Genomic DNA, 26,395 nt, shown 5'->3' on the forward strand with positions numbered 1-26,395 from the left:
CACAGAAAAAAAGATGTGTGGAAATTGCCAGTAACCAACTCTAGGAAAACTACAGGGACATACAGAGACGGAAAGTACTTTTAATACCACCATAATAGATAAAACTCTGAAACTGAGAGGTTTAGGTAAGCTTGGGGGAACATGAATCACTGGAGACGGACACACAAGAAACGGACTCGGGAAGACGTTGGACTCGATACAACACCTTACCAATAAGGAAAATAAATAATTGCCTCCCTCCAAGTACCATATAAGCCTGACACTTACCATCTTTTCCAGCAACTTACAAATACATAAGGTTAAGGAAATTGGTCTATACCTAGTCGCTAACTGATGATCTTTTCCAGTCTTTGGAGTGGGGATAACTACAGCAGCACCCCAAGATGATAGAAAATCACCCGCATTCAAAATAAAGTTATAGAGGTCAAATAAAAAAGGTAAAAGTTTCATCGGACATGGGGCCCAAAAAGGAGTACGGAATGTCATTGGGACGAATCATGGCACTGGGACAAAGCCATGTCTAGCTTGGACAAAGGAACGATATCTTTTCATTAGTGGAGGCAAAAGCGATGCTAACAGCTTCCAGATGTCAACAATGTGCCATAGGTGCAGTAGCATCCTTTCTGAAGAAATTAGGAAAGTGCTCAGCAAACAGATCAGCAAATGTTTTAGGATCTGCCACCGTCTTTCCAGCAAGGGTTAAATGAGGTGGGGAAAGCGCAAAAATACTTCCCAGATATCTTGTAGTCTCTGTTGAAGACCTCAGTGAGTGGAGTGCCAACTGTAATGGAGGAGACATAACTCTTCCAAGATTCCCGCTGAACTCTCTTTAAAGTGTAAAGTGCGCAGGCACGCGCTTGTCGAAAGCCTCAAACTGTGGATGTCCCCACGATGTCATCTAAGACGAAAAAAGGTACCACGCTTTTCTTCAACAGCAGCTGTACAATTCGCATTCCACAAAGGTACAGGATGTTTAGGAAACCAGCCAGAGCTCTTAGGCACGGACTGAAGACCAGCAGAGTGCAAGACATCAGTGAAGTATGTTGCAGACTCATCACAATTTCCTGTCTCATCTACTGAGAGAGCAGGGGCACTGAATTCCGAGAATAGCTACCAATCCACCTCATTTAGACACCACTGGGTAGGACGTGCCTATGGTGCAGAACCAACTGACTCTAATAAAACTGGGAAGTGATTGCTTCCATACAAAATCTGGTAAAACATTCCCATTAAAATCAAGAAAGGAATTAGAGGTACAGAGAGAAAGGCCTATTGCTGTAAAAGTACCGGTTTAACTATGGAAATGGGTCATGTCCCCAGAGTTCAAAACCTCTAATCCTGAATCCTCCATAAAAGAAGCAAGTAAAAAACAATGAGGGTTGACAGCGTCATCCCATAAAGGATTGAAAATGTTATGTTCATTCCTTTTGATAGGAATACTGGAAAGTACGTACAGATAGCACAATGTATAAAAACAATTTATAAAAACCTATAAAAACTATTTATAAAAACCTTAACAGCAACAACCTGCAACAGCGAGTAAACCTAAAGATGGATAAAAGGAATACTTTTTTATAACAAAGATGGCAGTGCCACCATGATGGCCTTCACCAGGAATGGGAGTGGAGAAGAAAGCACTATACCCAGGAGGACTAAAGTGAGTGAGTTCCTCCCTGGAGGCACGAAAACCACTACATTTACAATGCAGAAACTTGTATATTGCTACTTTGAGGGGGTTTTCAGGGAAGCCTCAGAGAGAAGCTTTCCTTTGCCAACCTGACTAGGTACCCTACTTGGTCGGCAACGTTTTTCTGGGCCTACGTTATTTGTAGGTGCAGAAACCTGGGATTGAGTAACTGGACTGAAACTCCTGAAAAGACCGGAGGAGGAGGATTCCTCGACAAAAAACAGATTGGTGTTGCTCTTGGAGGAGGACCTATTTGGAAGACAGGCAGAGAAATCTTCTATATCCACATCAGAAGTGGATGAATCACTTTGAGATGTCATCAAAGGGATCTTTCTAAGGGGAACGTCCGTTGAGTCTAAGAACTTAGCAGATCCCCGGGGACGTTTTTTGGTGGGACTGAGGAAGGACCTTTGGAGATTTATTTGCATATTTCTGCATTGGCTTAAAAATCTTGGCAGGTGTTCATGGTTGGGAATCCGTGGGGGAGTGGTTTTTCTACAATATGAACCCCTATACGAAGAGTCTGTGATAGAGATGAAGATGCAGTGGTGGGCTTTGCTGAAGAAGTGGAGGAGGACTTGGCTGAGGATACATAAAGTCGAGAAGGTGTTACAACCGTATTACTTGTATTGGAAGTGGAAGAACTAGAGTGGAGTAAAAAAGCATATGTCTTTGCCCCACCATCATTCTGTCTAAAATAAAGTTCCTACCTGGCACTACCGAAACTTATAAACTGAGAATTAGCCAGTTGAAGAATGTCTTACTCGAGATGGTACCTCTTGCATTATCAGAAACATAGCAGGTGAGCTTCCCTGCAATAGTGCCAATAAGGTTCTGATTCAGATTCAGGAGTAGGGTGCAAGTCAAGGGTAGAGCAGTGACCGCACTAGGGACGTTTTTTTTTGTAGTTCTTCCTTCCGTGAATGAACTTATAACACAAGTAACACAATAAGGGACGATTGATAAAAACCTTTACTGAGAGAGAAAGAGATCTAATCTTAACACACTCAGAGAGAAAAGAACCATAGAAAGTGAAGATGATCATATTACTACTTCCTCTAATTTTGGCCACTCGTTAATCATTATCATGACATAACTGAAGGATATCATCTTTTTATAATTTGTACAAGTCCTGGTTGTAAATATGTCCTTTGCCTTAATTAAATATCCAGTGTGGCTTGATGGATTCAGAGATCCCATCAGAAGGGCAAGATAGATGGAGGAGCATCATCGTCTGCATTAAATCTTTAGCTCTGACCAACACACCTTTATCCTACTTCTTGAGTAATGTTATTTGTAGGAGGCATTCTAATCTCCTTTTCTAGATATTTAGCAATGTGAATATAGTTACGTCGACTTTATTTATAATATGCGACAAAACAGTAAGATATAGGTGGGTAGCGAACTTTGGGAGCACCTTCTTCAGCATCATTAAAGACATTAGGACAATAATACTTGTGTAACAAAATTTTTACTTTTTTTCTGTTTTTGGTCAGTAAATGTTATTTTCTAATTGCTTTTATCCAAAATTAAAAGAAAGTGACAATTATTCACTTTAAACTTTTTTTTTCTGCTCTGCTCTGCTCTGAGCTCCCCGTACCCACTCAAAAGAGAGAGCAGCAGTTTTTAGAAAAGAAAAACTGTTCAGAAGAAGATGAAATCATTGATCCAGATTTCAGAAGCGCAGCTGAGGAGAGAAATCCTTACTACCCTAACCAAAATGATGTCAACGACCTGATCAGAGACCTTGACCTCACAAAGTTCAATGCCGAGCTTTTAACGTCGAGACTCAAGCAGTGGAATTTGTTACATGAAGGTGTGAAAATAATAGGTCAGAGAAAGCATCACCAGCATTTTTCAAGCTTTTTTATTCGTCAAGATGAGCTTTGTTTTTGCCACAATGTGACAGGTCTGTCAGTGGCAATTGGAATTGCCTGCAATGAGTGGCGCCTCTTTATCGACATCCCATACAGGAGAATCAAATGTGCTACTCCATAACAGGAACACATATCCATCTCTTCCCCCTCGCTCACTCTGTCCGGCTCAAAGAAGAATACAACAGTGTCAAGATCTTAGATGAACATTGAACATTTGAACATTTGAACATTTATTAATAACTAACAGTTACAATATGGTAGAATTTGTATACATAATTGGATGGTTATATTATAAATGGTTAGCCTTTCTAAAGCTAAGCTTTTCAGGCAAAAAAATAAGTTGGTATGGGATCTGGCAGGAGGCAGTGTGGATATGTGTTTCATACAGATACAATAAATTACAAAAATAATACAGAATACAGAAGTAATAAATAGTTCATAGAGGTAATTGCATTAATAATGTGTCAATACATAACAAAAATAAACAAATTAGTAATAGGTGACAATAAATTACAGAAATTATAAATAGTACATACAGTTATTATTAATAGGTAACAATACATATATGATAAATTCAGATATAGGTATAACAGCTATAATTAATTTAGTATATAAATAATTTCAATACAAATTAATAGTACTGTAGACATTATTGGATCAGGGTGAAATAGTATTTCAAGTTGGTAGTTGATTAAAATATGATTTTTGAATTTATTTTTAGATGTGTTGATGAAGGGTGCATCTTGAATTTGGCGAGCAACAGAATTTGAAACAAGAGGACCTAGGTAAGAAACTTAGTGCTGAAATTTTGTAAGTCGATGTAGAGGAAGAGTGAGGTTATCGCAGTGACGGGTATTATATTCATGTGATGGAAGAAGGTCTTGTATTCTATTCTTATTTGAAAACATGAAGGTGGCAATAGCTAATTTAGTAATGTCATCTAATTTGAACATTTTTGTTTGTTTGAAGAGAGGATTAGTATGTTCTAGATAATTGCTGTTTTTGGTCAGTAAATGTTATTTTCTAATTGCTTTTATCCAGAATTAAAAGAAAGTGACAATTATTCACTTTAAACTTACTATTCTTACTATTTTCTTAAGTTGCAGTCTCTGAGGAATCAAATAAGTAGGATAAGTTGTGCACCATATGGGGTTGTAGTAGGTTAATAGGGGGTGAATGTGAGCATAATAAATAGCCTTAAGTATATCTTGTGGCAGGAAGTCTTTTGTTTGATAAAGTAGGGCAACATGTCTTGATATTTTTAAAGTAAGATTATTGATGTGATGCTTGAAAGTCAAGGAATCATCATAGGTAACACCAAGAAATTTTATTTTATCAGTTCTAAAGATTGTTTTATCATCAATATGTAGGTGGGGAAAATTTAGCGTTTGTTTTATTGTAAATAGCATGAAGTGAGTTTAAGTTGCATTGATAGTAAGTCTGTTGCTTAAGCACCATTCATAAAGTTTTTTTAGTTCATTATTAGCACTATGTATAAGATGATCTGGGTTTGGGTCTGTCAGGTACATTATCATGTTATCAGCAAATAATATTGTTTTAGACATGGAAAAATATTTGAAATGTCATTAATATATACTAGATATAATAGAGGGCCCAGGACACTACCTTGTGGAACACCAAGTGTGACTAATGTGGAAGACATTTCACTGTTGAAAATAGCATGTTGCTGTTTATTTGTCAAAATAATCTTCAAACCAGGAAAGTATCTGGCCACAAATTCCATAGTAGTGCATTTTACTCCAAAGAATTTTGTGGTTAACAGTGTCAAATGCTTTAGCAAAATGGATACAACTGATAGCTTGCTGTCAATCTCATTAAATACATCATTGGAAAATTTATTTAGTCCTGTAAAAGTATTGCATTTTTGTCCAAAGCCATATTGTGTAGGATTAAGAATGTTTTTGTTTTCCAGGTAATGCATTAGATGAATTTTCATAAGGGTTTTGAATATCTTCGAAAATACTGTTAGCTATGAAACTGGTCGGTAATTTTTAGGATCACCAGTAGGTCCACATTTGTGGATAGGAGTAATTTTGGCAGTTTGTAAATTTTCTAGAAAGGTTCTGGTTGCAATAGACTGATTGAATGAATACTATAGTCAAGGGAACTGAGAATAGTTTAGAGTTTCTTTTAATAACCGGAACAGCTATGTCATGTATAGGAAAGTGGAAATACAGAAGCAGGCAGAGAGTTCCAGAGTTTACCAGAAAAAGGTATGAAAGATTGAGAATACTGGTTAACTCTTGCGTTAGAGAGGTGGACAGAATAGGGGTGAGAGAAAGAAGGCCGCGAGAGGAGGGGAGGCATGCAGTTAGGAAGATCAGAAGAGCAGTTAGCATGAAAACAGCGGTAGAAGACAGCTAGATATGCAACACTGCGGCGGTGAAAGAGAGGCTGAAGACAGTCAGTTAGAGGAGAGGAATTGATGAGACGAAAAGCTTTTGATTCTAACCTGTCTAGAAGAGCAGTATGAGTGGAACCCCCCAGACATGTGAAGCATGGACGGATAAGGCCCTTGTACAGAGTTAGCAGCTGGGGGGATGAGAAAAACTGGCGGAGACGTCTCAGAACTCCTAACTTCATAGAAGCTCTTTTAGCAAGAGATGAGATGTGAAGTTTCCAGTTCAGATTATAAGTAAAGGACAGACCGAGGATGTCAGATTATAAGTAAAGGACAGACCGAGGATCTTAAAAGGTTTTGACATTTTCTGTTAATGAAGGAGTTTTTGGCTAGTTGGAGAAGAGACTTGGCATGGTTCCGGGCAGAAATATAAAGTGCATGAGATTCTGGTGATGGAAGGCTTAAGTACCTTTTGTGGGCTACCTGTCTATCATGTATAGCACAAGAAGCTGTGTTAAACCAAGGTTTAGAAGGTTTAGGACGAGAAAAAGAGTGAGGAATGTACGCCTCCATGCCAGACACTATCGCCTCTGTTATGCGTTCAGCACACAAAGATGGGTCTCTGACACGGAACCAGTAGTCATTCCAAGGAAAATCAGCAAAATACCTCCTCAGGTCCCCCCAACTAGTAGAGGCAAAAAGCCAGAGGCACCTTCGCTTAGGCCTTAGGGGAACCTGGGGAGGGATTGAAGCGATAGGACAAGATACAGATATGAGATTGTGATCGGAGGAGCCCAACGGAGAAGAAAGGGTGACAGCATAAGCAGAAGGATTAGAGGTCAGGAAAAGGTCAAGAATGTTGGGCATATCTCCAAGACGGTCAGGAATACGAGTAGGGTGTTGCACCAATTGCTCTAGGTCATGGAGGATAGCAAAGTTGTAGGCTAGTTCACCAGGATGGTCAGTGAAGGGAGAGGAAAGCCAAAGCTGGTGGTGAACATTGAAGTCTCCAAGAATGGAGATCTCTGCAAAAGGGAAGAGAGTCAGAATGTGCTCCACTTTGGAAGTTAAGTAGTCAAAGAATTTCTTATAGTCAGAGGAGTTAGGTGAGAGGTATACAGCACAGATAAATTTAGTATGAGAGTAACTCTGTAGTCGTAGCCAGATGGTGGAAATCTCGGAAGATTCAAGAGCGTGGGCAGGTTAAGTCATTGCGCACATAAATGCAGCATCCAGCTTTGGATCGAAAATGAGGATAGAGAAAGTAGGAGGGAACAGAAAAGGGGTTACTGTCAGTTGCCTCAGACACCTGAGTTTCAGTGAGGAAAAGAAGATGAGGTTTAGAAGAGGACAGGTGGTGTTCTACAGATTGAAAATTAGATCTTAGACCGCTGATGTTGCAGAAGTTAATGAAGAAAAAGTTGAGGCGGGTGTCAAGACACTTAGGGTCGTCGACAGAAAGGCAGTCCGACCTGGGGACATTTATGGTCCCCTCCCCAGATGGGGACTCCAAGGCTGGTGTAGGAGTCGCCACGATTTTAAAATTTCTGAGTGAAGGGTGTGTGTGTTATTAAGTGCTTGTAGTTTTGTGTGGAGGAAGAGATTTGTCTTTAGAGGGCAGGCTCTGACTGTTCCCTTGTGTTGTGAGACACAAAGGGAAACGTTCAGTGAAGTCACAGCTGGTTTAATGATAAGTTCACAGCACCCCCTGAACAGTGCTTTAGACCTCACTGGGAGTAATTATCGTTTCAGCAGGTGTCTACTGTCTCCTCACATTTTGTGATGATAGGAAATACCATTAATTGTGGGTGATTACCTCTTGTATAATCTATTGGATTTGTATTACATTGTGAGAGATTACTGTCTAGTTGTGGTGCAATATTTGATAAATAATTACTAAAGGGTTCAAAGATGTAAGGAACTGTTATATTGCAAGGTCTTAATTGCTTTTTTATTGTGCGTATTGCCTTTTATTTCTTTTATTGTTTGCCAGATTTTCTTTGTGTTGGTTCTGAAATTACAAAAAAAAATGACGATAATAGTTGGATTTGGCAGATTGGTTAGATTGTTTTCTATATTCTTTAAATATGTTATGTGAAATTGCTCCCAGTTTATACATCTTAAATAGTTTGCATTTGTATTTAACTGAATTGAGTATTCCAGCAATCAGCCATGCATTTTGGAATCTTTTTTTCAGTTACATATTTTGTTTTTATTGGTAAGCACTTGGTGTAAAGTTCATAAATAACATTCAAGAAGAGGTTAAAATTATCATTTGTATTTGCTAGAATGAGTATTTTTTTTTCCCAATTTATACTAGGTAGTTCAATGGTGAATGCATTTTGGTTATTAGTATTGAAGATTCAGATATTTGGCACAGATTGTTGGATGATATTAATGAATATAGGGAGATGATCTGTCATACAATAGTAAAAAATACCTTATAATAATGGGAGTGTGAAGTTAGTCCAGTTATGGTGTAGTAATGATGGTTAGCCAAGATTAGGATTGTCAGCAAATCTGGTTGGGTGTGCTATGTGTGTAAAAAAAATTAGGGTTTGCATAGTATTGAGGAATAAGTTCATAGGAAGGTGAGTGGCATGTTCAGGTAAATTAATGTAGAAATCACTAATGAAAATTGTTTTGTTATATCTAAAAGTTTCAGTAGCTAGTAACTCATTGATAATATTTGTGAATTCACTAACAGGTATATGTTTACTATTTGGTCTATAGATTACTGAAATAATGTAATTGGTGTTTTCTATATTTAGCTTAGATGAACTGATTTCAATGTTATTATTTACTAAGGAGAACTAGTCTAGAACTTCTGCATTTAACATATTTTTAGTGTAGACAGTGATACCTACATGTTCTCTATCGGTTCTAACTAAGTGAAATGGAGTATAATACTCCATAGAGTAAAGATTTTTAGTGTTTTCTTCTAGCCTTGTTTCTGTGAGTGTAATAACATCAGGAAGTTTGGGTAAACAACTGAGAAATTATTTTATTGAATCAAAGTTTTTGTGTAGTGATCTTATATTAACATGTATGATGTTGAGGTAATTGTTACCTAGTGAATATGTAGCAGAACTATATTCCTGAATATTGAGGTATTTTGATAAAGACTTTATGTCATATTGACCTGAAATTTTGTTAATCACACTTGAATCAAAGTTGATAGCATTAATATCATCCTCATTTTGTTTTACATCATCAAACAGTGATTTGTATAGTTTTTTTATATGGTGTACTGTATATATATATATATATATATATATATATATATATATATATATATATATATATATATATATATATATATATATATATATATATATATATATATATATATATATATATATATATATATATATATAAAGTACAACTACTATTAATAATATTGACAATAACAAATATAGAAATGATAATAATAATAATAGTAACAATAATAATAAAAATAATAATAATAATAATAATAATAATAATAATAATAATAATAATAAAAATAATAATAATAATAATAATAATAATAATAATAATAATAATAATAATAATAATAATAATAATAATAACAGTAATGATAATAATGATACAACACAAAAAATAATATTACAATAAAATTAAATGAACGACACAACACAGGCTCCTCAGGTACTATAAACAGTGAGCAAGTAGGTGAGGTGCAGGATATAATGTATAGGCATAAATTTCCACATAGGTAGCTTTCTGTTAAATTAAGTATAGCATTTATGGGTAAAATAAACAGAAAATGAGAATTAGAAGTTTGGAGTAAAGTTTGGATAGGTTAAGCTAAGTGAATTGAAATTAAGGTAAAGAAAGGTAAGATAAGTTAAAAGAAATGTAAAGTTAGTTAAATGTATAAAATTAGGTTGGGTTACATGAGTTATATTAGGTGAGGTGAACTAGAAGTAGAGTTAAGTTAAAGTTAAGGAAAGGTTATATGGGTAGGGTAGGATAGGTTAGGGTAGATGAAGTTAGGTTGTGAAATTACAGTAAGTGCAGAGTGAAAATGGAGTCAGGAAACAGAGGGTTGGAGTTAGGTAAAATGGGTAGATATTTTGAAATTAAAGTAAGTGACAGTATGGATGGTAGAGTAAGATAAAGTAAGGTATGGTTAGATGAGGTAAGAAAAGGTTTGGGAGGGTAACATAAGTAAGGCAAGGTAAGGTGAGCAGGATTTAGTAAGATCAGACAAGTTATATTGAAGAAGGTAAGATTTGGTTACGAGATAAAGTTGAAGTAGAGTATTGTGGAATTTATATAGTTTTCTACTAAGTAAGGCAATTTGGGGGTAGATTAGAGGTGGAAAAAAGTAAGATAAGTTGGGCTAAGTAACTCAAATTCAGTTAAGGTAAGGTGATATAGTGTAAGGAAAGGTAGCATTAAGTTAAGTGTATAAGATAAAGTAACATAAGTGGGATTGAGTAAGTAAGCAAGTAGGATTTGATAAATTTTATTGGGTAAGGCTTGCATAAGTTAGGTTATAATCTGTAAGAGATGGTTAATAGATAAAGTTTGTAAGGTTAGGATAAATTAAGTATTTTTTTTTTTTTTATGTAGGAAGGATACTGGCCAAAGGCAACAAAAATCTAATAAAAAAAAATGCCCACTGAAATGCCAGTCCCATAAAAGGGTCAAAGCAGTGGTCAAAAATTGGTGGATAAGTGTCTTGAAACCTCCCTCTTCAAGGAATTCAAGTCGTAGGAAGGTGGCAGAAGCAGGCAGGGAGTTCCAGAGCTTACCAGAGAAAGGGATGAATGACTGAGAATACTGGTTAACTCTTGCGTTAGAGAGGTGGACAGAATAGGGGTGAGAGAAAGAAGAAAGTCTTGTGCAGGGAGGCCGCGGAAGGAGAGGAGGCATGCAGTTAGCAAGATCAGAAGAGCAGTTAGCATGAAAATAGCGATAGAAGACAGCTAGATATGCAACATTGCGGCAGTGAGAGAGAGGCTGAAGACAGTCAGTTAGAGGAGAGGAGTTGATGAGACGAAAAGCTTTTGATTCCACCCTGTCTAGAAGAGCAGTATGAGTGGAACCCCCCCCAGACATGTGAAGCATACTCCATACATGGACGGATAAGGCCCTTGTACAGAGTTAGCAGCTGGGGGGGTGAGAAAAACTGGCGGAGACGTCTCAGAACACCTAACTTTATAGAAGCTGTTTTAGCTAGAGATGAGATGTGAAGTTTCCAGTTCAGATTATAAGTAAAGGACAGACCGAGGATGTTCAGTGTAGAAGAGGGGGACAGTTGAGTGTCATTGAAGAAGAGGGGATATTTGTCTGGAAGGTTGTGTCGAGTTGATAGATGGAGGAATTGAGTTTTTGAGGCATTGAACAATACCAAGTTTGCTCTGCCCCAATCAGAAATTTTAGAAAGATCAAAAGTCAGGCATTCTGTGGCTTCCCTGCGTGATATGTTTACCTCCTGAAGGGTTGGACATCTATGAAAAGACGTGGAAAAGTGCAGGGTGGTATCATCAGCGTAGGAGTGGATAGGACAAGAAGTTTGGTTTAGAAGATCATTAATGAATAATAAGAAGAGAGTGGGTGATAGGACAGAACCCTGAGGAACACCACTGTTAATAAATTTAGGAGAAGAACAGTGACCGTCTACCACAGCAGCAATAGAACGGTCAGAAAGGAAACTTGAGATGAAGTTACAGAGAGAAGGATAGAAGCCGTAGGAGGGTAGTTTGGAAATCAAAGCTTTGTGCCAGACTCTATCAAAGGCTTTTGATATGTCCAAGGCAACAGCAAAAGTTTCACCAAAATCTCTAAAAGAGGATGACCAAGACTCAGTAAGGAAAGCCAGAAGATCACCAGTAGAGCGGCCTTGACGGAACCCATACTGGCGATCAGATAGAAGGTTGTGAAGTGATAGATGTTTAAGAATCTTCCTGTTGAGGATAGATTCAAAAACTTTAGATAAGCAGGAAATTAAAGCAATAGGACGGTAGTTTGAGGGATTAGAGCGGTCACCCTTTTTAGAAACAGGTTGAATGTAGGCAAACTTCCAGCAAGAAGGAAAGGTAGATGTTGACAGACAGAGCTGAAAGAGTTTGACTAGGCCAGGTGCAAGCACGGAGGCACACTTTCGGAGAACAATAGGAGGGACCCCATCAGGTCCATAAGCCTTCCGAGGGCTTAGGCCAGCGAGGGCATGGAAAACATCATTGCGAAGAATTTTAATACGTGGCATGAAGTAGTCAGAGGGTGGAGGAGAGGGAGGAACAAGCCCAGAATCATCCAAGGTAGAATTTTTAGCAAAGGTTTGAGCAAAGAGTTCAACTTTAGAAATAGATGTGATAGCAGTGGTGCCATCTGGCTGAAGTAGAGGAGGGAAAGAGGAAGAAGCAAAGTTATTGGAGATATTTTTTGGCTAAATGCCAGAAATCACGAGGGGAGTTAGATCTTGAAAGGTTTTGACATTTTCTGTTAATGAAGGAGTTTTTAGCTAGTTGGAGAACAGACTTGGCATGGTTCCGGGCAGAAATATAAAGTGCATGAGATTCTGGTGATGGAAGGCTTAAGTACCTTTTGTGGGCCACCTCTCTATCATGTATAGCACGAGAACAAGCTGTGTTAAACCAAGGTTTAGAAAGTTTATGACGAGAAAGAGTGAGGAATGTACGCCTCCATGCCAGACACTATCACCTCTGTTATGCGCTCAGCACACAAAGACGGGTCTCTGACACGAAAGCAGTAGTCATTCCAAGGAAAATCAGCAAAATACCTCCTCAGGTCCCCCAAACTAGCAGAGGCAAAACGCCAGAGGCACTTTCGCTTAGGGGGATCCTGAGGAGGGATTGGAGTGATAGGACAAGATAAAGATATGAGATTGTGATCGGAGGAGCCCAACGGAGAAGAAAGGGTGACAGCATAAGCAGAAGGATTAGAGGTCAGGAAAAGGTCAAGAATGTTGGGCGTATCTCCAAGACGGTCAGGAATACGAGTAGGGTGTTGCACCAATTGCTCTAGGTCATGGAGGATAGCAAAGTTGTAGGCTAGTTCACCAGGATGGTCAGTGAAGGGAGAGGAAAGCCAAAGCTGGTGGTGAACATTGAAGTCTCCAAGAATGGAGATCTCTGCAAAAGGGAAGAGAGTCAGAATGTGCTCCACTTTGGAAGTTAAGTAGTCAAAGAATTTCTTATAGTCAGAGGAGTTAGGTGAGAGGTATACAGCACAGATAAATTTAGTATGAGAGTAACTCTGTAGTCGTAGCCAGATGGTGGAAATCTCGGAAGATTCAAGAGCGTGGGCAGGTTAAGTCATTGCGCACATAAATGCAGCATCCAGCTTTGGATCGAAAATGAGGATAGAGAAAGTAGGAGGGAACAGAAAAGGGGCTACTGTCAGTTGCCTCAGGCACCTGAGTTTCAGTGAGGAAAAGAAGATGAGGTTTAGAAGAAGAGAGGTGGTGTTCTACAGATTGAAAATTAGATCTTAGACAGCGAATGTTGCAGAAGTTAATGAAGAAAAAGTTGAGGGGGGTGTCAAGACATTTAGGGTCGTCGACAGAAAGGCAGTCCGACCTGGGGACATTTATGGTCCCCTCCCCAGATGGGGACTCCGAGGCTGGTGTAGGAGTCGCCATAATGATTTTAAAATTTTTGGGTGAAGGGTGTGTTTGTTATTAGGTGCTTGTAGTTTTGTGAGGAGGAAGAGAGTTGTCTTTAGAGGGCAGGCTGTGACTGCCCCCTTGTGTTGTGAGACACAAAGGGAAACGTTCAGTGAGGTCACAGCTGGGTTTAATGATAAGTTCACAGCACCCCCTGAACAGTGCTTTAGACCTCACTGGGAGTAATTATCGTTTCGGCAGGTGTCTACTGCCTCCTCCTCTATTTATATAGAGGAGGAGACAGGTATAGCTGTTGAGTTGGGTAAAGAAAGATATTGTAGGAGTACATGTAACAAAATCATGAATGTAGTCATCACATCATCAACAGCTAATTGTTTATCAAGGCAGAGAACATATCTAGGAAATTGTTTAGAGTTTGTTCATTAGTGATTATATGTTTCTGATTTCAGCACCTGAGTTTGATACATATTTTTCCGTCTTTTGTATAACACTGTTGAAAAAGTTGCCTGTTTTCCTTCTAAATGTTCCATATTGTCTTGAATAGGGCAAGTCTTTTTGGAGTAAGGCTTTCATTGACATATAGGTTAGGTGTTAAGGCAATACAGGCACTTACGATTTCATCTTTTTTTTCTGTTTACTATGTAGTTTTACTATTATGGGATTGTTTAATATCTGCTTAGTCTTATTTACTAACCTATGGGCAACATTGATATCAGCAGGTTAGATTGTCCTTGATGACATTTACAACAACTTTAGTGGAGTTTTCACTGTGAATTCACTAGGCAGAGATGAACCATTAATTATTACTGTGTCTCTACGTTCATATTGATTCACATCATCAATTTGGTTTTCTAGGGCAATAACTTTGTGTTCTAGATTACATAGTTTCTTTTCAAGTTTTTCTATTTTCTTGTACTTTTTTTTTCAATAGGATGTGTAATGCTTTTACTATGGTGTTAATAATCACTTTACCTTCCTCTAAGAGTGTGGTGATGTCATCTTGAATGGTGCTGAGAATACTTGGTGGTGCTGGTGGGTGTGGTGGTCCTGCGGACTGGATTGATATGGCTTCCTGTCCCTGGGCTGGTCTGCCTGAGTCAGGGTCCAGAGAGGGTATTTGTTGTTGTGGCTGATGGGTGGGAAGGTGCAGCCTTTGCAACGGCACCTGTTGCTGGGTGAGGTGGTGCTGCTTCGGCTGATAGGTTCCACACAACGTTGTTTCTTGTTATAACTATATTTTCTGTGAAACAAACACTAAACGGCAGAAAGCTTGTCGTGTAAGAATTATGTAAGATGTGATGTCGAGCAGTAGAAGGTTTGTTTTGGTCGGGGCAGTGGACTGGAATTATTGGAACATCCTGAGTTTTGGCGTGAGTTTTGATGGAGTCCAGTAGTTTTATTGCTTCTTACCCATATACGAAGGTTTCCTGATAGTGTGGCACTCTTATAAGGAGGTAATCATACCTGCGGAGCCAGCAATATCGCTGGCTGGTGAGGGTGGTAAGCGTGCAGATGACAGGACGCCCTCCTTAAATAGTGGTGCCTCTCTGTTGCCGCTTGGTGGTGTTTGGTGCAGGAAGAAGCTGCCAGGAATATGGAAACACTGGTCACTAGAGTGTGTGTGGCAAGACTTGCCTTGAAATTTGAGGAGTATGGTTGGGAGGCTATCTGAGACTTCAAAATGACGGTCTTCTTGATTGGTCTAAAAAGGGGAGGTTTACCAGATTTTCTTGTTATCTTTGCTTTTGAGACAGTAGGGACACCATGGCACAATACCACAAGGACTGGCCACATTGGACCGAAATTTTTTTTTTTTTATGTAGGAAGGACACTGACCAAAGGCAACAAAAATCCAATAAAAAGAAAAAAAAAAAACACTGAGATGCCAGTCCCAGAAAAGGGTTCAAACCGGTCGTCAAAAATTGAAGCATAAGTGTCTTCAAACCTCCCTCTTGAAGGAATTCGAGTCATAGAAAGATGGAAATACAAAAGCAGGCAGAGAGTTCGAGAGTTTACCACAGAAGGGGATGAATGACTGAGAATACTGGTTAACTCTTGCATTAGAGAGGTGGACAGAATAGGGGTGAGAGAAAGAAGAGAGTCTTGTGCAGCGAGGATGCGGAAGAAGGGGAGGCAGGCAGTTAGCAAGATCAGAAGAGCAGTTAGCATGGAAATAGCGGTAGAAGACAGCTAGAGATGCAACATTGCAGCGATAAGAGACAGGCTGAAGACAGTCAGTTAGAGGAGAGGAAATGATGAGACGAAAAGCTTTAGATTCCACTCTGTCTAGAAGAGCGGTATGAGTGGAACCCTCCCAGACATGTGAAGCATACTCCATACATGGACGAATAAGGCCCTTGTACAGTGTTAACAGCTGTGGGGATGAGAAAAACTGGCGGAGACCTCTCAGAACTCCTAACTTCATAGAAGCTGTTTTAGCTAGAGATGAGATGTGAAGTTTCCAGTTCAGATTATAAGTAAAGGACAGACCGAGGATGTTCAGTGTAGGAGAGGGGGGACAGGAGTGTCATTGAAGAAGAGGCGATAGTTGTTTGGAAGGTTGTGTCGAGTTGATAGATGGAGGAAGTGAGTTTTTGAAGCACTGAACAATACCAAGTTTGCTCTACCCCAATCAGAGATTTTAGAAAGATCAGAAATCAGGCGTTCTATGGCTTCCCTGCGTGAAATGTTTACTTCCTGAAGGGTGGTATCATCAGTGTAGGAGTAGATAGGATAAGAAGTTTGGTTTAGAAGGTAATTGATAAATAATAAGAAGAGAGTGCGTGATAGGACAGAACCATGAGGAACACCACTATTAATATATTTAGGAGAAGAACAGTGATCGTCTACCACAGCTGCAACGGTCAGAAAGGAAACTTGAGATGAATTTACAGAGAGAAGGATGGAAACCATAGGAGGGTAGTTTGGAAATCAAAGCTTTGTGCCAGACTCTCTCAAAAGCTTTTAATATATCCAAGGCAACAGCAAAAGTTTCACCAATATCTCTAAAAGAGGATGACCAAGACTCAGTAAGGAAAGCCAGAAGATCATCAGTAGAGTGGCCTTTGACGGAACTCATACCGGCGATCAGATAGAAGGTTGTGAAGTGATAGATACAGGAAATTAAAGCAATAGGACGGTAGTTTGAAGAAATATAACGATCACCCTTTTTAGGAACATGCTGAATGTAGGCAAACTTCCAGCAAGAAGGAAAGGTAGATGTTGACAAACAGAGCTGAAAGAGTTTGACTAGGCAAGGTGCAAGCACGGAGGCACAGTTTTGGAGAACAATAGGAGGGACCCCATCAGGTCCATCAGCCTCCCAAGGGTTTAGGCCAGCGAGGGCATGGAAAACATCATTGCGAAGAATTTTAATAGGTAGCATGAAGTAGTCAGAGGAAGGAGGAAAAGGAGGAACAAGCCCTGAATCGTCCAGGTTGAGTTTTTATAGGAAAAGTTTGAGTGAAGAGTTCAGCTTTAGAAATAGATGTGATAGCAGTGGTGCCATCTGGCTGAAACAAAAGAGGGAAAGAAGAAGAAGCAAAGTTATTGGAGATAATTTTGGCTAGATGCCAGAAGTCACTAGGGAAGTTAGGTCTTGAAAGATTTTGACACTTTCTGTTAATGAAGGATTTTTTGGCTAGTTGAAGAACAGACTTGGCATGGTTCTGGGCAGATGTATAAAGTGTATAAGATTCTGGTGATGGAAGGCTTAAGTACCCTTTGTGGGCCACTCTCTATTATGTATAGCACGAGAACAAGCTGTGTTAAACCAAGGTTTGAAAAGTTTAGGTCGAGAAAAAAAGTGAGGAATGTACACCTCCATGCCAGACACTATCACCTCTGTTATGAGCTCGGCACACAAAGACAAGTCTCTGACATGGAAGGACTAGTTATTCCAAGGAAAATCAGCAAAATACCTCCTCAGGTCCCCCCAACTAGCAGAGGCAAAATACCAGAGGCATCTTCGCTTAGGGGGATCTTGAGGAGCGATTGGAGCGATAGGACAAGATATAGATATGAGATTGTGATCGGAAGAACCCAACGGAGAAGAAAGGGTTACAGCATAAGCAGAAGGATTAGAGGTCAGGAAAAGGTCAAGAATGTTGGGCGTATTTCCAAGACGGTCAGGAATATGAGTAGGGTGCTGCACCAATTGCTCTAGGTCGTGGAGGATAGCAAAGTTGAAGGCTAGTTCACCAGGATGGTCAGTGAAGGGAGAGAAAAGTCAAAGATGGTGGTGAACATTGTAGTCTCCAAGAATGGAGATCTCTGCAAAAGGAAAGAAAGTCTGATTAGTGTTGGGAAGGACAACGTGAAATGGGAACCATTGTTAAACTCCAGAAAGGTACTGTTTCCTTCACTGCACCTAAAATTGGGCCTTATGAAATAATTCCTCAGAGCTCTAGATAAAAAAAATCTCCAGCTTTCAAGTATCTCCAAGAATTCTTTCCTAAGCTGTCTGCGGTAAAAGTGACTGCTGGTGTCTTCGTCGGTCCACAAATAAAGGTCATGAAGTACAAGGAGTTCCCCAAGAAGTTCATTAGGAGGGAGAAAACAGCGTGTAATAGCTTTGTCACAATGGTTTTTGGCTTCTTGGGGAATCACAAAGCCAAAGATTATGAGGAGCTTGTTAAGACCTTGATGAAAAACTATGGCAAGATGGGTTGCAGGATATCCCTCAAAATCCATATCCTTGACGCTCATCTTGATAAATTTAAGAACACAGGGGCGTACTCCAAGGAGCAAGGAGAGCACTTCCATCAGGATATATTAGGCTGTTACAAAGGGTCATATAATGAAAACATGATGAGAGACTATTTGGGGGATGATTCGTGAAAATAATTTAAGGTAAATCGCGGAAAACTACTCATCTCTAATGGTTTATTGTGTCACTTGTATAATCCTAGAATAGGTAAATGCTACTTTTGTATCATATGTCGTTTTTTCTACTTTATGAAAATGAGGGTTGAAATTCGTCACTCTCTCCCAATGGGAATATATAAATTTCATAAATATCATCATCCTGGCCAGAAAAGCAAAGGTAAAAATAAATATAAGTGTTTTTTTCCATGTTTTCTAGACATAAGTAAATAGAAAATAACAGTTGTTACCCAAGGACAAAAAACAATTGTCACACAAGGACAAAAATTGCGTTACAGTGTAATCATTCTCGCTGTCAGCTACATTGTTTGATTGAAGGACCTCAACAGTTATGTTGTGGTCTCATAGACGCAGAAAATTTATTGCCTCAAGAACAGCTTTGTAAATGTCACATAGCACCGATTAGAGAGACAATTGCCGGTGTATTTGAGACGAATACGAAAAACTGTTCCAAAATTCTTGAAAACCGAGTGGATAACACGGTATAACATGATGGCATATATATGTTACAGTCAATACCTGAATCCAGACAATTTGTAAAGTGACTGATTTTTTCAGGCAATTTGTGAACTGCCTGGTTAGGTTAGGTTAGGTTAGGTTAGGTTAGGTTAGGTTAGGTTAGGTTAGGTTAGGTTAGGTTAGGTTATAACCTAACCTAACCTAACCTAACCTAACCTAACCTAACCTAACCTAACCTAACCTAACCTAACCTAACCTAACCTAACCAGGCAGTTCACAAATTGCCTGAAAAAATCAGTCACTTTACAAATTGTCTGGATTCAGGTATTGACTGTAACATATATACTGATGATCATGAGAGTGTCAAGACAAGATTCAATAACTGACCCAAGGTGTCTTCCACCATGAGAAGCAACAGCAGTGGAAGTACGAGCTCCTGCACATCACCATCATGACCAGAGGGTGACATCTCGAGGGTCTGGTCGACCGTCCCTCGAGGATCAGAAGAATTTTTTATATTCACACATAAGGATATTATAAAAAAAAAAAATGGCTCCAGGGAAATCGCCTTCCGGGACTACGAGGGGGGCGGACGCTGGCTGCCACGAATGGGGTACCACGTCCCCATGGAGGCCACTCATTTTAAAAAATGGCCCCACTTGATCCACGATAGAGCTAAGACCTCCCCTCAACAACACATCCCAGCCCAGATACAACCATCCAACATAGGACGACCTCAAAAGGTGGACCCTCTGGTGAGCGGCACCGTTGATCCATACTGGCAGCCTAACTCCGGGAGGTATTTAGTCTGCTCCTTCACTGACGACCTTGCTAACATGAGTAGCCCTCCCTCCCCTAAGAAGGGCGGAGCAGGGCCCGAAACCCCCTTTAGCCTCACTTGCCAGCTCATAGGGACACAAAAGATCCCCCACCGTGACAAAGCGGTTCCCAATAGGGAGGCGTCATTCAAGATACAACTTGCATATGCAATGGGGCGATTTTTGCCTCTGTCCTCTTGCTGTACAAGTACAGCACCGGAACCAGAAGCATCAGTGGCAAGCAAGAAAGGCTTATTAAAATCAGGAAAACTGAGAACAGGCGCCTACGTGAGAGCAGTTTTGACCGTAATGAAGGTTGCTTCTTGCTCATTACCTCAGACAAATGGAGCGTCTTTCTTAAGCAGGCGAAGCAAAGTAGCTGAAATCTGAGTATAATGAGGAACAAAAAGGCCTGTAATATCCAGAAAGACCGATAAATTATTTGATCTCAGCGACAGATATTGAGCGAGGAAAGCTTTCATCTGCAACAATTTTATCCTCTGAAGTGTACAGACCAGTGACATCTACAACATGACCCAAGAAGCTGGTGCTTTGTTTGAGAAAATGACACTTAGAGAGTTTGGCTTTTAATCATGCATGAGACAAACGAGAGAAAACGTCATTAAGTTTTACAATATGTGTATCCATATCTATAGAGACGACGACATCGTCCAAATAAGTAAAGACACAATATTCCAGCAGACTGCGCAAAACTTAGCTAATAATAAGCTGAGAGCATATAGGGGAATTTTTCAGACCCATGGGAAGACGAAGGTACTGGAAATGACTTACGGGTGTGTCAAAAAGCTTTAAATGGGCGCCATTCTGGTGCTCAAGATGCTTGCCAGAACCCTGACATCAAGTCTAAGGAGGAAAACACCAAATTATTTTCGATCAGCGGCTGCTGGAAATTTGTGAGGATAGGGAGCGGGTAACGCTATGAGCCAGTGCATTGGTTAAGCCGCCTGAAATCAACAACTGACCTAAAATCACCGTCCTTCTTGGGTATTAGAAAAATGAAGGCAGTTCCATGGGGACGTTGAGGGCTTAATTTTCCCATCATCTTTCATCTCTTAAATCTTACAAGTGGCCACATCACGTTGGCCGTGAGGCACACGATATGCGGGAATGTACACAGGATGTGTGTCAGGTAGGAACTCAATTTTATGTTCAAGGAGATGTGTGCAACCAAGTGGTTGGCCAGGCAAAGCTATAGCTGAAGAATGACTGAATAATAACTGAATCGAGGATTATCGAGGATAATCAGTGGCATTTACTGCAGGCGTATTGCCTGCCGAAAAGTCCTGAAAAGCATGCCAAGAGTGTTTGTGTGTGGTCTACGCAGCCACAAAAGAGTCGGGGAAGGCGCATTCCATCACAGGAGTCAGGTAAACTAAGGCTTCTGCCTTAGGTAAGACTTCTGCTAGGTAAGACTAAGCACTAATATAAGCCATTATTGCCGACTCGAGCGATGCCATATTCCGGTCTGACACCTCTGACACGAACTGACTCTTGGAGAATGAGAACCTTCGGGCACTGCCTTGAAACACACGGTTAACATGTGAGCAGAATGTAGTTCCAGAACAGATCAGGAGTCAATGCTTACATTGGCGGACGTAGCTATAGCTAAGCAAGGAGCGGTGGTTACTGTAGCCTTAGTTGACGAACATGGAGGGATTGGAAGGACCGGCGACGCTGTAGGAGATAATGGAGGCGGGGAAAGCCGAGACGGTGCGGCGAACGAGGCGCACAAGGCGTGAGAGGGTCGCAGGGCATGACAGAAATGTAACGAACCTCGGGAAACATGATGTGAAGCCGCCGTAAGGTAGGGAGACTTAAGAGTCCGTCTGATAGGAGAGAGTAATTCCTCATAAGAAAAAAAAATGACAGTAACAGGCCGCGCGCGCTGAAAAAAAAAAAAAAGCGGAACCAAGCGTGTCAAACATACGGCCGTCTGCTCCACTAATACATGAGAAGCCTGGAGAGTGAGGGTAAAGGAAGATACCTGCTGCACTGCATGGAAACCAGACTCTGACAACAGATTAAGCTCAATTGTTAATGCAAGACGCAGGGAACACATGTGGACAGTGATGGATATTAAGGTCGACGAGGAGGTGGTTAATACAAGAACAGGAACGACTTTGACCGTAGAATGAGGTACTTTGAGGTAGAATGATTAACAGGACCGTCCGTAGGGGCCGTGAGAGGGGCGGAACAAGTGACCGGGGCGCCGAGGGTGGGATTCTCATCACCCTGTTTAAATGAAAATCTTGCCAGCGGGTCCTTTGCCCATTCAACACCATGCACTCATCTGCCGAGTGAGTGTCCATGCAGTGATAACACCAATTGGAACGGGTAGGGGCTTATGAGTTCGGTAACTGTGAAAGATATCGAGGTGGATAGTGCTCGTGAGACATCTCACAAACAGCCTCAGGGCGTGTAGGACACTCAAGAAAATGGCGATTAGCCCTGTAGCAATTAGAGCATGAGAGAGGACGAGACGCGGGAGAGGTGGAAGGAGCAGGAGGTGACAAATGGGAGGGAAAATTCTGTAAGGGACGGAGGGAAGGAGAAAGAGGGGAGGGGAGGAGGAAAGGGTCGGAAAAGGCTGAGGGGGACGAGAACTTGGGACAGCAGCGGGAAGCTGACGATGATATGGCTCAGACACTGACGAGGGAACAGCCTTACGCAATTTCGCCTCAACCGTCACCTTAAGATCATATATGGAAGTGTCAGGATGAGAAGGAATGTCAGCAGTAAGTTGGGCAACAATGGGCGTGAGAAGGTTTTTATATAGAAAGTAAGAAAAGAGATTGAGGACATTGTCCCTAGACATAATTGAATCCTCAGTAAGCCAAGTGGAATAATCTACGGAGTGAGGAAGAAAAGTCAGTGCAGGAGGAATAAAAATCATAAGTTATCTCGGGAAGAGAGGGAAAAAGGAGAAAAAGCATCAGAAATATGACGTCTCTCTCTCTCTCTCTCTCTCTCTCTCTCTCTCTCTCTCTCTCTCTCTCTCTCTCTCTCTCTCTCTCTCTCTCCCTCTCTCTCTCTCTTAGTATTGTATGATACTGTGTGAATAATTTTTCTATAATTTATTTGCTCGTGGTAACTGTTTCGCGTAATCTCGATTTGGGGCAGAACAGATTCGTCGCACTGTCATCTCACTCACATTATTAGTTTTGGCTATTACAGCTATTAATCTGGAGGATGGAGGATATCTGGAGGATAGGTGTCTTGAAACCTCTATCTTGGTGAAATGTAACTCATAAGAAGTGGAAATACAAAAGCAGGCAGGGAGTTCCAGAGTTTATCAGAGAAAGTGATGAATGAGAATACTGGTTAACTCTTCCATGAGAGAGGTGGACAGAATAGGCATGAGGGGAAGAAGAAAGTCTTGTGCAGTGATGCCATGGGAGGAGGGGAGGCATGCAGTTAGCAAGATCAGAAGAGCAGTTAGCATGAAAATAGCGGTAGAAGACAGCTAGAGATGCAACACTGCAGCGATGAGAGAGAGGCTGAAAACAGTCAGTTAAAGGAGAGGAGTTGATGAGACGAAAAGCTTTTGATTCCATCCTGTCTAGAAGAGCGGTATGAGTGGAACCTCCCAAGACATGTGAAGTATACTCCATACATGGACGGATAAGGCCTTTGTACAGAGTTAGCAGCTGTGGGGGTGAGAAAAACTGGCGGAGATGTCTCAGAACACCTAACTTCATAGAAGCTGTTTTAGCTAGAGATGAGATGTGAAGCTTCCAGTTCAGATTATAAGTAAAGGACAGACTGAGGATGTTCAGTGTAGAAGAGGGGGACAGTTGAGTGTCATTAAAGAAGAGGGGGCAGTTGTTTGGAAAGTTGTGTCGAGTAGATAGATGGAGAAATTGAGTTTTTGAGGCATTGAACAATACCAAGTTTGCTCTGCCTCAATCAGTAATTTTAGAAAGATCAGAAGTCAGGCGTTCTGTGGCTTCCCTGTGTGAAATGTTTACTTTCTGAAGTGTTGGACGACTATGAAAAGGCGTAGGAGTGGATAGGACAAGAAGTTTGGTTTAGAAGGTCATTCATGAATAAGAAGAGAGTGGATGACAGGACAGAACCCTGAGGAACACCACTGTTAATAGATTTAGGATAACAGTGACCGTCTACCGCAACTGCAATAGAAAGGTCAGAAAGGAAACTTGAGATGAAGTTACAGAGAGAAGGATAGAAGCCATAGGAGGATAGTTTGGAAATTGAAACTTTGTTCCAGACTCTATCAAAAGCTTTTGATATATCCAAGGCAACATCAAAAGTTTCACCAAAATCTCTAAATCTATCAAGAAGGAAAGATAGATATTGACAGACAGAGTTGAAAGAGTTTGACTAGGCAAGGTGCAAGCAGGGAGGCACAGTTTCGGATAACAATAGGAGGGACCCCATCAGGTCCATAAGCCTTCTGAAGGTTTAGGCCAGCGAGGGCATGGAAAACATCATTGCGAAGAATTTTAAGAGGTAGCATGAAGTAATCAGAGGATGGAAGAGATTGAGGAACAAGGCCCTGAATCGTCCAAGGTAGAGTTTTTAGCAAAGGTTTGAGCGAAGAGTTCAGCTTTAGAGATAGATGCGATAGCAGTGGTTAAAATAAAGAAGGAAAGGAAGAAGCAAAGTTATTGGAGATATTTTTGGCTGGACGCCAGAAGTCACGAGGGGAGTTAGATCCTAAAAGATTATGACACTTTCTATTAATGAAGGAGTTTTTGGCTAGTTGGAGAACAGACTTGACATGGTTCCAGGCAAAAATATAAAGTGCAAGAAATTCTCGTGATGGAAGGCTTAAGTACCTTTTGTGGGCCACATCTCTATAATGCACAGCACGAGAACAGCCTGTGTTAAACCAAGGTTTGAAAGCTTTTGGTCAAGAAAAAGAGTGACGAATGTACGCCTCCATGCCAGACAGCTTCACCTTTGCTATGCGCTCAGCACACAAAGACGGGTCTCTGATATGTAAGCAGTAGTCATTCCAAGGAAAATCAGCAAATTACTTCCTCAGTTCCGCCAACTAGCAGAGGCAAAACACCAGAGGCACCTTCGCTTAGGGGATCCTGAGGAGGGACTGGAGCGATAGGACAAGATACAGATATGAGATTGTGATCGGAGAAGAGAGGGTGACGGCATAAGGAGGAGGATTAGAGGTCAGGAAAAAGTCAATAATGTTAGGCGTATTTCCAAGACGGTCAGGAATGCGAGTAGGGTGTTGGAGTAATTGCTCTAGGTCGTGGAGGATAGCAATTTTGAAAGTTAGTTCACCAGGATGGTCAGTGAAGGGAGAGGAAAGCCAAAGCTGGTGGTGAACATTGAAGTCTTCAAGAATGGAGATCTCTGCAAAAGGGAAGAAAGTCAGAATGTGCTTCACTTTGGAAGTTAAATAGTCAAAGAATTTCTTATAGTCAGAGGAGTTAGGTGAGTGGTATACAACACAGATACATTTAGTTTGAGAGTGGCTCTGTGGTCGTAGCCAGATGGTGGAAAACTCGGAAGATTCATGAGCGTGAGCACAAGAGCAGGTTAAGTCGTTGCGCACATAAACGCAACATCCTACTTTGGATTGAAAATGAAGATAGAGAAAGTAGGAGGGAACAGAAAAAGGGCAACTGTCAGTTGCCTCAGATACCTGAGTTTCAGTGAGAAAAGAAGATGAGTTTTAGAAGAGGAGATGTGGTGTTCTACATATTGAAAATTAGATCTTAGACCGCGAATGTTGCAGAAGTCAATGAAGAAAAAGTTGAGGGAGGTTGTCAAGACACTTAGGGTCGTTATCAGATGAGCAGTCCGACCTGGGGACATTTGTGGTCCCCTTCTCAGATGGAGACTCCGAGGCTGGTGTAGGAGTCACCATGATAATTTTTTATTTTTGAGTGAAGGGTGTTATTAGGTGCTTGTAGTTTTGTGTGGAGGAAGAGAGTTGTCCTTAGAGGGCAGGCTGTTACTACCCCCTTGTGTCGTGAGACACAAAGGGAAACGTTCAGTGAGGTCACAGCTGGGTTTAATGATAAGTTCACAGCACCCCTTGATCCAGTGCTTTAAACCTCGCTGGGAGTAATTGTCGTTTCAGCACATGCCTACTGCCTTCCTTTCTTGTTGTAAATAAATTATTTCTCCCGGCTGTGAGGAACACGCGAGCACTTGAGAGTAGCTTCCATCGTGGGAGTGTCACTCCAGAGGCTAACCCACCCCTCTCTCTAACCTGAGTCATCTGACTACCGATAAGCACCCGGGTGCTCGACCTAAATGGCAACACCGCAAAGCAGTGGTGTCAAATGTTATATTTATGTAAAATCCAGATTATCTATTAATCTTAAAACCCGAACCATTCGTAGCACTGCATGCTTTGATGAAGTAAATAATCCATACTTGATACTTGAATTTCAGGAAAAAAGCAAACAGAACTCATATATTTAAGAAAAAATCGTGTGATGTGGCAGAGTAGGTAATGCATATCGGCCAACTCCTAAACGTTCCTCCGAGAATAAAAAGAGTAGGGTCGTCACCAGTCCAGAAAGGTACAGAATCCGTTTATGGGGAAGGAAGCCACAGAAAGGGGGATAGGATTTTAGGAGCTGGTTTCGGAGGAAGATATGTTGCGGTTGAAGAAGGAGAGGGACAAAAAAGAAAAGAACTTGCCCGAACGAATGTGAGGCGATAAGAGGCGAGCCGGAACACGGGGCATAA

The sequence above is a fragment of the Scylla paramamosain genome, chromosome 3 (assembly GCF_035594125.1).
Source record: "Scylla paramamosain isolate STU-SP2022 chromosome 3, ASM3559412v1, whole genome shotgun sequence".
Taxonomy (NCBI): Eukaryota; Metazoa; Arthropoda; class Malacostraca; order Decapoda; family Portunidae; genus Scylla; species Scylla paramamosain.